At 37.8% G+C, this 12357-nt stretch overlaps 1 pseudogene; it reads right to left on the bottom strand.

The window, feature by feature from the left end:
• Positions 1-1245: 1245 nt before the first annotated feature.
• Positions 1246-8363, bottom strand: LOC117406257 (olfactory receptor 52K1-like; annotated as a pseudogene).
• Between the last annotated feature and the right edge of the window lie 3994 nt (positions 8364-12357).

Here is a 12357-nt window from a genome sequence, read left to right as displayed (position 1 = left end):
TTTAGAAGGGAATACTTGCGCACACACGCATGATAAATATAGGCCCAGGTCAGGTCCATCCCAGTTATTGTTGTTGCTTTTACATTGTAGAATCATAAAAAGTCTCAAGAACTGAATAAGATGAATAACAACTGCTAGTAGATCTTGGGTGGTTGTTTTTTATTTTTTGTTTGGTGCGGCTGGTACTATTTATTTTTAAAATAAAAATATGTACAAACTTCTAAGCTTTAAAAAAGGGACTTTGTTGTTATTTATTTCTTAGCAAACACCCTCATCCAGGGCAACTTACAATTGTTACAAGATATCACATTATTGCACATACAATTACCCATTTATACAGTTGGGTTTTTACTGGAGCAACATAGGTAAAGTACCTTGCTCATGGGTACAGCTGTGGTGTCCCTTAGATGGGATTGAACCCATGACCCTCTGGTCAAAAGTCCAGAGCCCTAACCACTACTCCACACTGCTGCCTAATGCAGGTCTTATAGCAGAGAAGCTGTGGCATTGTCATTTTGTTACATGTTTTTTTTCTGTTGTTTTATTTAAATATTGCTCTTTGTACAGTAAGCTTTATATGCAGTGTATACTACAAGGAGCATAATTAAACCAACAGTTAAGCCAGTTATTTTTAAGCAATACCCAGGCCAGATTTAAAATGTAATATTTATGTATTTATTAACTGACTTACTTATGTTTGTTTGTTTGTTTGTTTGTTTGTTTGTTTGTTTGTTTGTGTATTACATTCAATTACATGCACCCAAACACACACCCATACACCATTTCTATAGTCCATCACTTCATTTTTTTTTTTTTTTAAGTAGCTGAAATGGCTGAGGTTCTCACACATTTTCAATAATTAAAGCCTTGTTTATTTATTTATTTATTTATTTAAAAAAAAAAAAACATGTTTGGTGTAGTGTTGCAGGAAAACATGAGCACAAAAAAATATGATATTAAATTATTTACTTTGTTTTTGACACCCAAACACTTTATTACACAGTGCTTATAATGCTGTACAAACACAATTGTCAGTTAATTGGTTAATTGCATCTTTGATTACTGTTTAACTGTATATGTGCTTTAATTTCCTTTGCATCTTTTAAAGATAATCCACAATTACAAAAAAAATAATAACATCCTAAATTAGACTTCTGATGGAAACTGTTGTCTACGCATTTCTTTGAAGTTCTTCTATTGATAATTCAGTACAGCATATCTGGATTTGGTCAAATGTTTTATGTTTTAACTTGAATCCCTTTTTATTGATTCAGGTGAAGTTTTGTGCCTTCCAGCAAGCTTCATAATTTTTTCACTTAATTCTTCAGTCTTTAGGCTGTAGATAACAGGGTTTAACATAGGGGGCAATGTCACAGATACAGTAAGAATAGCAGTAAAGAGATCAGGTGATCTTACCAAACACAGATTTCCCAGTATGTATGCAAGTATTACTGGAAGGTAATAGATAAACACCAAAAGCAGGTGGGTGAAACACGTGTTAAATGCTTTTTTCCTTTGCTTTGCTGAGGCTATCTTTTGCACAGCAATTACTATTATTATGTAGGTGATGAAGATGAAGGACAGTGGACCAAACAACACAAATTATGTTTTGGCAGTGGCCAGTTTTCTATTAAAAGTAATATCTGCACAAGCTAGTATATATACAGGCCCGTGTTCACAGCAACAGCTTCTAACAATTCTTGATGCACAGTAGAGCAGACTGGCAGCTAGTGCCACAGCGTACATTTCCATGCAGAAAACAGCTGCCCATATTACTGCCAGGATTACAGAAATCCTCATGTTTGTGTTTATGGTTGAGTAGCGCAGTGGGAAATATATAGCAATGAGCCGGTCGTACGCCAGAACAGCAAGTGAAAAGGATTCTAAGTCACCAAAATAATGCATAAAGAACATCTGAATAAAACAAGCCTGGAATGAAATAAAATTCCAGTTAAACACAAAGACCGGCACCATTTGAGGAATTATAACACTGTTCATAATGATGTCCACCACAGCTAAATTGCAAACAGAGATATATTTTGGATTGTGAATACTTGGGTTTAAGAACACAACTAATAACACTGTCAGGTTACCCAATAGTGTACATATGTAAATTAAAGATAAGACCTCATTACACAATTTTTGTTCCTGGGTAGTAAGTGTTATTTCCTAATTACTTATGCCTCAGAAGTATAGAAAATGGCTATTATTCCCCACAAACTTTGCTTTTGTGACCAGGACAGTGATATTTTGAAATTTACCTATTTCCAATGAGAAAACGGGCGAATTTGTGTCTTTTCATTCACATAAAGTCAGAAAAAAACAACATATGAATCCAAATTAACATGTATTTATACTAAAGTAATACAAAAATGACAACAAAAGATTTAGAAGTGAGTAGTTTTTTGAGATTTACGATTATACTGTAAATCACTTTCACGAATCAGCCCCCAAATGTAGTCTCCCATCATGTTCTCGTTATACTGTCCTTGGTAGCGGCATTCAAAGTCCGGTATATCCTGGTGGAAGCGCTCGCCTTGCTCCTCCGAGTATGCTCCCATGTTCTCCTTGAATTTATCAAGATGAGCATCAAGGATATGGACTTTGAGGGACATCCTACAGCCCATTGTGCCGTAGTTCTTCACCAGAGTCTCAACCAGCTCCACATAGTTTTCGGCCTTGTGATTGCCCAGAAAGCCCCGAACCACTGCGACAAAGCTGTTCCAAGCCGCTTTCTCCTTACTAGTGAGCTTCTTGGGGAATTCATTGCACTCCAGGATCTTCTTTATCTGTGGTCCGACGAAGACAATGGCTTTGACCTTTGCCTCAGACAGCTTAGGGAAGAAGTCTTGAAGGTACTTGAAGGCTGCCGACTCCTTATCTAGAGCTCTGACAAATTGTTTCATAAGGCCCAATTTGATGTGCAGTGGTGGCATCAGCACCTTCCTGGGGTCCACCAGTGGCTCCCACTTGACTTTGTTCCTCCCCACAGAGAACTCTGTCTGCTTGGAAGGGTCCACCATGCAGAAGTAGCAGTTGCTTGAGTGGTCAGTGGGTTCCCGCCAAATTCTTGGGATAGCGAACTTCATGGCTCACTTTTCCCCTCTGTACCATCCTACAAAAATACATTTATTTCACCCATGACTAATGTGTAAGAGATTCTCGCAACATTTTTCATATATGATATATTTTTCAATAACATTGAAAATTGTAAAACATTTTAAAATTAAAAACTTTTACAATTTTAAAAATTGTAACAAATTTTATAACATAAAATTCCCAGCAACAATTGTCCATCTTACCTTCCAGAGTTTTTTTGCAGTGCTTGCAGGTGAAATGAGGTGCCCAGGATTTGTCTTGATCCCCGACAGGCATGCCGAAATATGCCTTGTAGGCCTCACACATCTTAGCAGATGCTTCCACTGAGTACTTTTTCGCTCTTGTCTTGATAAATTGGCCGCAGACATAGCAAAATGCGTCTGCCGGATGCTTGCAGCCTCTTGATGCCATCTCAGAAAAATGCAGATATGTATCCACTTAGGCAGCTGGAACTAAACTGAACTGGTGGGCTTAAGGCCCCTGTATTTATACTACTATTTATATTACTGGAAAGTTCTAGAAAGTTCTAGAAGTTACTCCAAGTTTACTCAGCACTGAATCTATCTGGAATGTTCTGGAAAATAGGTAAATTTCAAAATATCACTGTCCTGGTCACAAAAGCAAAGTTTGTGGGGAATAATAGCCATTTTCTATACTTTTGAGGCATAAGCAATTAGGAAATAACACTTACTACCCAGGAACCAAAAAAAAAAAAAAAAATTGTTACACGGTGTTATCAGGTTTTGCTGAGGGTTCTTCAGTCTATGAATAAGAGAGAAAAAAAAAAGTTTAATGAAAATATAGCCAAAGAAATACACATGCATGCCTTCAGTACATTCACACATACTTACATACACATTCATTTGTATTTGGCTAGTGCAACTTGAACACACAGTTGTTATCTCAAAATAAAACCTACCTGTGTTAGAGATGACTTCCACACGCACTCTTGGTTGTTTCTGAATGCAAGTAAGTTCACCAAAGTAGATGGACTATTTATTACACAAAAACTACAGTTATGGCAAAACCTGTAAGGTCTATAGGGAGTAATTCAGTTGTGTGAATAACCTCAATACTACATAATTAGCAGAAGTGTAACAGTTATTCCTCATTAAGATCAATTCATCTCCTGGGGTAAGAAAATATCAGCAATGTTTCTAGATTTAAATGCACCAAAATCAAACAGTGTGAACAGTAACGTTGTTGATAGTCTTTGTAAAAGAAGAAGCTAGAAATCAACGAAGGATGTGTTTCAGCAACTAACCAATTTTCAATCATTCTTAAAGGTAAACAACACACACTGCAGAGCAGTTTTTTGTTTTTTTTAATTATTGAATTAACAATATCGGCATCTGTTTTCATCAGTAAACTTCCCCAAACATCTCAATAATTGCCCCCACACCAGTTTACAGTACATAGGATTCGGTAAAACAATTTAGGAGTGAGCTGCATTAATGCCTATTTAAAGCGTCTGGTATAATTACAAAATAATACAGAATTTTAGTGTCATCCTAAACAGAAAGCTTGTGATTGAAATACTTTGAAATTGTAATTAAATGGGCTATATAGTGTATTATAGAACAACCAGATACTGCCCTTTCTGTTCTGTGCTATGGAGGTCTGCTGTTCTATAATTATTCAATAACAGAAAACACGGCTGAGAGATGACACTAATTATTGACACCTGTTCTAAACCACTGCTTACTGATTAAATGCTTCCCATGGACGATCGAGCCCATCTCTCAAAAAGCTAGCTCTTTCAATGAGCAGCAGTGATTATTTCAGACAAACAAAAGTTAATAAAGCTTTACAAAGGTGTAGTGTACTTGTGAAAATAACAGTCAATAAAGCCTCTGGTCCCAGGATTTATTGACGCAGAAATTATATTATTACCTTGTAATACACCACAGCAATGCCCTCATCCCTTAATTATATTACAATTTATTATCAATCAATCAATCAATCAATCTTTATTGTATATAGTGCCTTTCATAGAGGACCACCATCACAAAGCGCTTTACAAGATGAGAAACAACAAGAAAATCCAAAATACTTTAAATACAGAGAAATGCATAATACATGATAGTAACATAATACATGAAATAGTAGCAGCAACACAGCAGCTAATAGCAGATTTAAATAGCAGGCTTAAAGAGCATGGAAAGCAAGAGAGAACAGGTGGGGCTTGAGAGTTGATTTAAAGTGAGCGACGGTGGGAGAGAGTTCCAGAGAGTCGGAGCCATGAAGCTAAACGAGCGTTCTCCAAGTGTGGTGCACTTTTGCTTGGGGATAACAAGCAGGCCAGAGTCGGAGGACCTCAGCTTGCGAGCAGGGACATAGCGGGTCAGCAGGTTGAGGAGGTACTCGGGACCTATGTGATGAAGGGCATTATAGGTGAGCAGGAGAGTTTTGAAAATAATCCTGAACTTTACAGGTAGCCAGTGCAGCTGGGCAAGACAGGGGGTGATGTGATCAAGTTTTTGTTGCATCTGGTAAGGATCCTGGCAGCAGCATTCTTGACCAGCTGCAGTTGGTTTATGGTGCATGCCGGGAGACCACCATATAGAGAGTTGCAGTAGTCGAGTCGAGAGGAGACAAATGCATGACAAAGTATCTCCTCATCTGGGAGGGAAAGGTAGGGACGGACTTTGGAGATGTTTCGAAGATGGTAGATGGAAGACTACGGAGGAGATGTGGGCAGCAAAGGAGAGGTTGCTGTCAAGAAGTACACCAAGGCTTCGTACTGTGGGGGAAGGCAGCAGCAGACAGTTTCCAAGGTTCAGGGCAGCTATATTGAGATTCTTAAGTTGAGGGGGGGGGGGGGGGGGATTTAGTGTTTCAATGTTAAATTCAGTGTATTTGTCTTGTTCTATTTACAGAATTTGGGACGTTACCTGAAAACCAAATCGGCCCAGAATTTGGGACGTAGCCTGAGAACGAACAATCTATATGTAAAACTGTGATTACATTAGAGATAAACTAATGAATCCTGTAACAAAACTGTAATAGTGGGCAGGATATATATTAGAAATTAAAATAAATCACGCAAGCAATTAAAGATATATGCTATTAGAATGAAAAAATGAGATCACCACAGAAAGCCAATTCTTACATTTGTGCATAACATGATAATTTATATAAAGTAATAGCCACCCGTCACTTTGTTATATTAGTACAGCTGCAGTGTGGAGTAGTGGTTAGGGCTCTTGACCGGAGGGTCGTGGGTTCAATCCCAGGTGGGGGACACTGCTGTTGTACCCTTGAGCAAGGTACTTTACCTAGATTGCTCCAGTAAAAACCCAACTGTATAAATGGGTAATTGTATGTAAAAATAATGTGATATCTTGTAACAATTGTAAGTTGCCCTGGATAAGGGCAAGAAATAAATAATAATAATACAACAGCAAAACACCACATTATATTTCAATTGAAAGGTTCTGGAGAGCTCTCTCTCTCTCTCTCAAATTCAAAGTGCTTTATTGGCATGACCAATAGATAGTATTGCCAAACAATGATGACACATTTTCATCTTTTTCATAAAACAATTAACATTTAAAACACGTTTACAAGTAAATATTATAACAAAAAGCAAGTAAAACAAAATTAACAGTATATGTAAACAAACCATAACAACAATAATGATAATGATGATAATAATATTTTATACTATTTTCTCCTCCCTCCCTGTGTGAGGAGCCTCAGTGTTCAGTCTCTGTCTCTCTGTGCACTTGTGTACTGGGCTGCCACTTCTACACAGCTTGTCTTTTCTCCTGAGAGGATGGCAGAGTTTTTCTGGGTCTGGCAGGTCTGGGAATTCAGTGCAGAGATGTTTTATTTTCTTGAAGAAGGCTTTACTTATTTTATTATATTTTGTGCACTGCAGTAAAAAGTGCATCTCTGTCTCGACCTGATTGAGCTGACAGTGATCACACAGCCTGTCCTCTTTGGGCAGCCATGTCTGCCTGTGTCGGCCCTTCTCGATGGCCAGGCTGTGCTCACTGAGCCTGTATTTTGTTAAGGTCTGTCTCTGTTTACTGTCTTTCACCCTGGTCAAGTATTCAGCCAGGATGTAGTGTCTTTTTAGGGCCCGATAGCATTCCAATTTACCTTGTGTTTTTGTGTGTGTGTCCCAATGGCTGAGGTATTCTTGTTTGTGTTGTGCTATAATTTAGTTGACTCTGATTGTGTGTGTTGGAGTAGAGCTGTGCTGAAGCTGATTGGTATTAGTGTGTGTTATTGCAGAGAGCTTTTTCTTTCAGTGCATTCACTGCCAGGTTAAAACTCCCTGATACTCTGATTTTTAGGCCTAGATAGATGTAGTTTGTGCAGTGTTCTAAAGTGTTTTTGCCAAGGGTGAAGTGGTACTTATTTCTCTGAGATCTGGCTTTTTTCTGAAATAGCATGACTCTAGTCTTGTTCATGTTTACTGCCAGGGCCCCTGCTCTGTGGGCGACAGCAAGACCAGGTCATCTGCGTAGAGCAGGAATTTTATTTCAGTGTCATGTAGAGTGAGGCCAGGAGCTGCAGACTGCTCCAACATTGTGGCCAACTCATTGATATAGATGTTGAACAGTGTTGGGCTCAAACTGAAGCCCTGTCTCACTCCATGCCCTTGTGAGAAAAATTCAGTTATTTTATTGCTAATCTTAACACAGCATTTATTTATTGTGTACATAGATTTAATGACATCATATACTTTACCCCCTACACCACTTTGAAGAAGTTTTAGAATTAGTCCTTTATGCCAAATTAAACCAAATGCCTTTTTAAAATCTATAAAGCAGGCAAATATTTTTCCTTTATTAGTTTGATGGACATGTTTATTTATTAGGGTGTGTAGGGTGTAAATATGGTCAGAAGTGCGGTACTTTGGAAGGAAGCCAATCTGACTCTTACTCAAGACACTGTTCGGTAAGGAAGGCCAGTATCCGAGTGTTAATGATACTGCAGAATACCTTCCCCAGATTACTGTTCACACAGATACCTCGGCAGTTATTAGGGTCCAATTTGTCTCAATTTTTATAAATGGGGGTAATTAGTCCTTGATTCCAGATGTCAGGGAAATAACCCACCTTTACTATTATATTAAGGAGTTTGACCAGGGCATCCTGCAGCTTCGGGCTGCTGTGTTTCAGCATCTCATTGAAGATGCTGTCTGGCCCGCTGGCTTTCCTAGTCTGGAGGACCGGCAGTTTCTCCTTTAGCTCCTGCTCAGTGATCGGGGAGTCCAGGGGGTTCTGGTTGTCTTTAATTGACAGTTTCATTTGTTTTAGTTTTTCACAGATATTGTTTTGGTCTAATATTTGTTCACTTTGTTCTCTCTCTCTCTCTCTCTCTCTCACTCTCTCTCTCTCTCTCTCTCTCTCTCTCTCTCTCTCTCTCTCTCTCTGATCACAATGTTAAAAATGCCACCAAGCTTTCCCATTTGTGGTGACATCATATTCCTCGACAGACTGAATATATACAGTATCACAATAATGTAATGCAAAGGATTAAGTTATTTCTTTCTATGTATGCATTTGTTTTAAATAATTCAGTTGTATTTAACATAACTATGAATTTTCAGAATCTTTGAGCACTGCTTCTCTGTGGCATTTCCATTCTTCATTTTTTGTAAGGATGTATAGTGGCTCTCTATCTGAAATGTAATTAGACTACGCTTTTATGTAATCTTTTCCAAAACGATATTTTAATGAACACTGCAAAAGTTCTGGTGTGGAGCTATCTATAGCTGAGTCACTGTCACTTTATTCTTCATTTGACCAATACCTATTAAAGAATAAATCATGAATACATTTTATTTGAGTATTTTCAAAAACCCTTTAAGGGTTTAACAAAGTGGTTAGGATAATGGAGTTGTGCAACATTGTTTGAGGGAGTTTTTAAGTAACAGAATCAACTACTTCACAATGTTTTGCACAATGTTTTGTTTGAGGGAGTTTTTAAGTAACAGAATCAACTACTTCACAATGTTTTGCACAATGTTTTGTAGAATATTGTATTTATTTTAATTTTCTTTCAGCTTTGTTTGTTTTTTAACAGATTGTTAAACAGATACAGAGGTCTCTAATTAAACAGCTACTGCAATCTGATGTGGATGCTGACTAATGAATGCCTTATGAGACCTCTGTAAACTAAATACTTCTCTTCTGCTAAGCAACAGCCTAATTAATCTCAACTGGGTTTATTTCATGTACTGTAACAATTCAGTTTGCATTTAGAAAACACTTTACTACTCATATGGCCTACTACCCACAGTAAAGTATTTTTTAAGTGTTTATACTTTTCTGATAAACTAGTGCAAGTACAGGAAAGCTGAATCATTTTCTTTTTTAACTCTATTTTGAAGAAACATACAAATTGAAAAGGATTAACTACAAAATTAAGAACTAAGGTGCAGACAAGAGCTGTTAAATTATTAAAATATTTTAGTAGTTTCTTGCTAGTTTTACATTGTTTTTGTATTTCTCTAAAAATAAAAAAAACATTTTTGTTAAACCACTTGTCAATTGACTGAGTTATAGTATAGTTTTATATATAGTATATAGTTTTATCTCAGAATATGCAATTGTCTATTCGTCTGTGCTCTGAACATACACATTTCAATTGCATGTGTTGTATAGAGAATACTATTTTTATCATATTGCGGGGATACTGAATAGTACATTTGCAATATAATAGTGACTTTAAGGTTATATTAAGTTGAAGGTTTGGCGCTTGGAAGCGTTTGTTCCTGAAGCATTTGGATCTGGACGAATGCACAGATTGCGATACAAGCAGGTTTTTGCGGAGACTTAAAGAGGGCTGTGGAGACAAGAGAGAGCTGCTGAGACAAGAGAGAGAATTGGAGAGAACAGCCAAGGTGAGCCAGAGAGAAGCGGGGCTAAAGAAGGAAGAAATAAACCAGCCAGAGACTGCACTTAGTTGGGCGTAGCACACAGACAAAACAGTGTGTTGGACCAAGTACATTCTTTTATTTTATTATGTTTCACAGTCTGAGTAGCACTACGCTGCTCAGCTGTAGCTGTACCACTGGCTGGTAAAGCAGCACGCTTTACCTGTCAAGTGTAGATTCCTGGTTTAATAAACCCCTGCATTCGAGAACATGAATTACCCGCAAACGCTACAATATTATCAATCAAAGTGAATTTCTAAAGCAATGTTGATGCTGAAATTGTAATACGTGTCTATTACAGATTTGCTGAACTAGTCACAACATGTAAAGGTCTCTGCATTTGTAACTTTCTTGATCTCCGTTTTTATCTTTGGCAGCAAAAGATGTTATTGAAGTGCTGGATTTCAGTGCTGGCTTTTTGGTGTTTTTGTGCTCTCTTGTGCTTACCACAAACATCATTCTTGCTCACATGCCCCAGTGTTAAAATCAGTCCTGCATTATGTGAGAATATGTTGTGGTTGAAGAAACTTGAAATTTGCATCAATATTTTTTTTACCGGACGAGGAGGGCTTATTGCATACACCATTGTAGATGGTCAACTATGTGAGCTTGCCTCGTGCGCTGAATGCATGCCTGTCACACTGCTCACCTGGGTCCACCCTGCCAGATACAGACAGGGATTGCAGTAACCACAGACCGTACATGACACGGTATCCATGATTTTAGTACCTGAAATGTTAGCAAGAAATTTACTTTTGCAGAAGTCAAAGTTTAGCTGACCTAAACAGGTTTAACAGAAGAGCTTTAAGCAAAATACGTGAGAAAATCTGTCCCTGCAGTTGTCTGGAAGAAGTGTCCAAAAAACGGGAGTCCCGACAAATATGGGAGAGTTGACAGATCTGGTTCAACCCACTCTGTAATATTTTATGTTCCTTTACCAAACAACCGCTGCTAAATTTACCCAACCCCTACAGAAACAACTGCTCTTCTGAATCAGTTTCTAATAACTAATTCCTTTGACTTTGAAAAGATTATGTAAGGTTTGTGTATTAATTGTTGATACACAATAAGTGGGTTCAAAAGTCTTTATTGGGAGAGCACACGGTATGAGGAGGTGTACAAAGCAAAAGGGATATCACAGCTGTTCAGTCTTGCTTTACAGCCTCACTCACATTTCTCTCTCATTCTCACTTCCTGTATCCCCTACAGAAAGGTCAACCCCGAATCAATAAACACGAACCCTAACAGTCCAAATCCAAACGTGCATTCATTCAAATCTTTATTTTAAAGCCGTAGACACATATTAAGCAATACAAATTACTTACTTTCTGTCTTACAGTTGTTGAAAAAAATCTATAGATTTCTGGTTGCTTCCAATTCGAAAAAAGAATGGATTGAGCATAGCAACAACAGCGATGTCAACTTACTGACTTTTTAAAACTCTGTGTTCTGTTGAGTCATATTGGCTGACTCCCCATAAAAACAGTGTTGTCAGTGAATTCGCTGGTTACCGGTGTCTGTATGGTAGAAAGTATCATATGTGGTAGCTAGAAAACAGTGAACACCAGCAAGGCATTGCGCTGCATGAGAAGAAGCATACATGTATTTATGTATTTGGGCATTTGGGCATGAATATTATCTGCGTAAATGAAATCTTTGTAAAAAGACATTGTAAGCAGTCAAATCACATCCTTAGTAACACTACTGCTTCACAAATACAAATGATGGCATTGCCTTAGCCATTATAAAGTATATCTATGGCTGCAAAGGTATAATGATGTACTGCGGTTAACTGATTTAGGGCCTAGATGGTTTAGGTCAGGAGTTGCCCATCTCGTGTCTAATCTGGTTACAGCCGAAGGTACAATGGCAGCTTGACCTTTGCTTGGGTCACAACAGTTTTCTTTTTTTCCTGCTAGTAACTAAACAGCTTTTTTGATAGGGAGCCCTTCCTCTGTTAAAAAGAGAGCATTAACAATACACACTCCACTCTCCTGTCTCTACCTGATCAAACTGGGACTCATTAACATGCAGAACAGAATGGGAAAAGAGTTGCACACAAGACTTGGGATTACCAGTAGCAACAGAAGCAAACATTAAACAAACACTCTTGTTATCCTAATGAGTTCTAATTAGACACAAATTAGATAACATTATCAAAGTTATTGTAAACAACTGTTACAGAAAAGTTGAAAGATCTCCTGTGACTTTTTTGTTGTGGTGATTCAGTAAGACCGAGGTTAATTAGGCAGTTATCTCCCAAATGACAGGTATAATGATCAGCCAGTTGGAAGAAATCTACTAATGAACAGACTACCAGCCTTTCAAAGAGAAGCACTGTGTCTTGTATAACTGCAAAGGAT

The sequence above is a fragment of the Acipenser ruthenus genome, chromosome 9, assembly GCF_902713425.1.
Source record: "Acipenser ruthenus chromosome 9, fAciRut3.2 maternal haplotype, whole genome shotgun sequence".
Classification (NCBI taxonomy): Eukaryota; Metazoa; Chordata; class Actinopteri; order Acipenseriformes; family Acipenseridae; genus Acipenser; species Acipenser ruthenus.
Note: the sequence above shows the minus strand (reverse complement) of the source record. Positions and strands in the feature narration are given on the sequence as shown.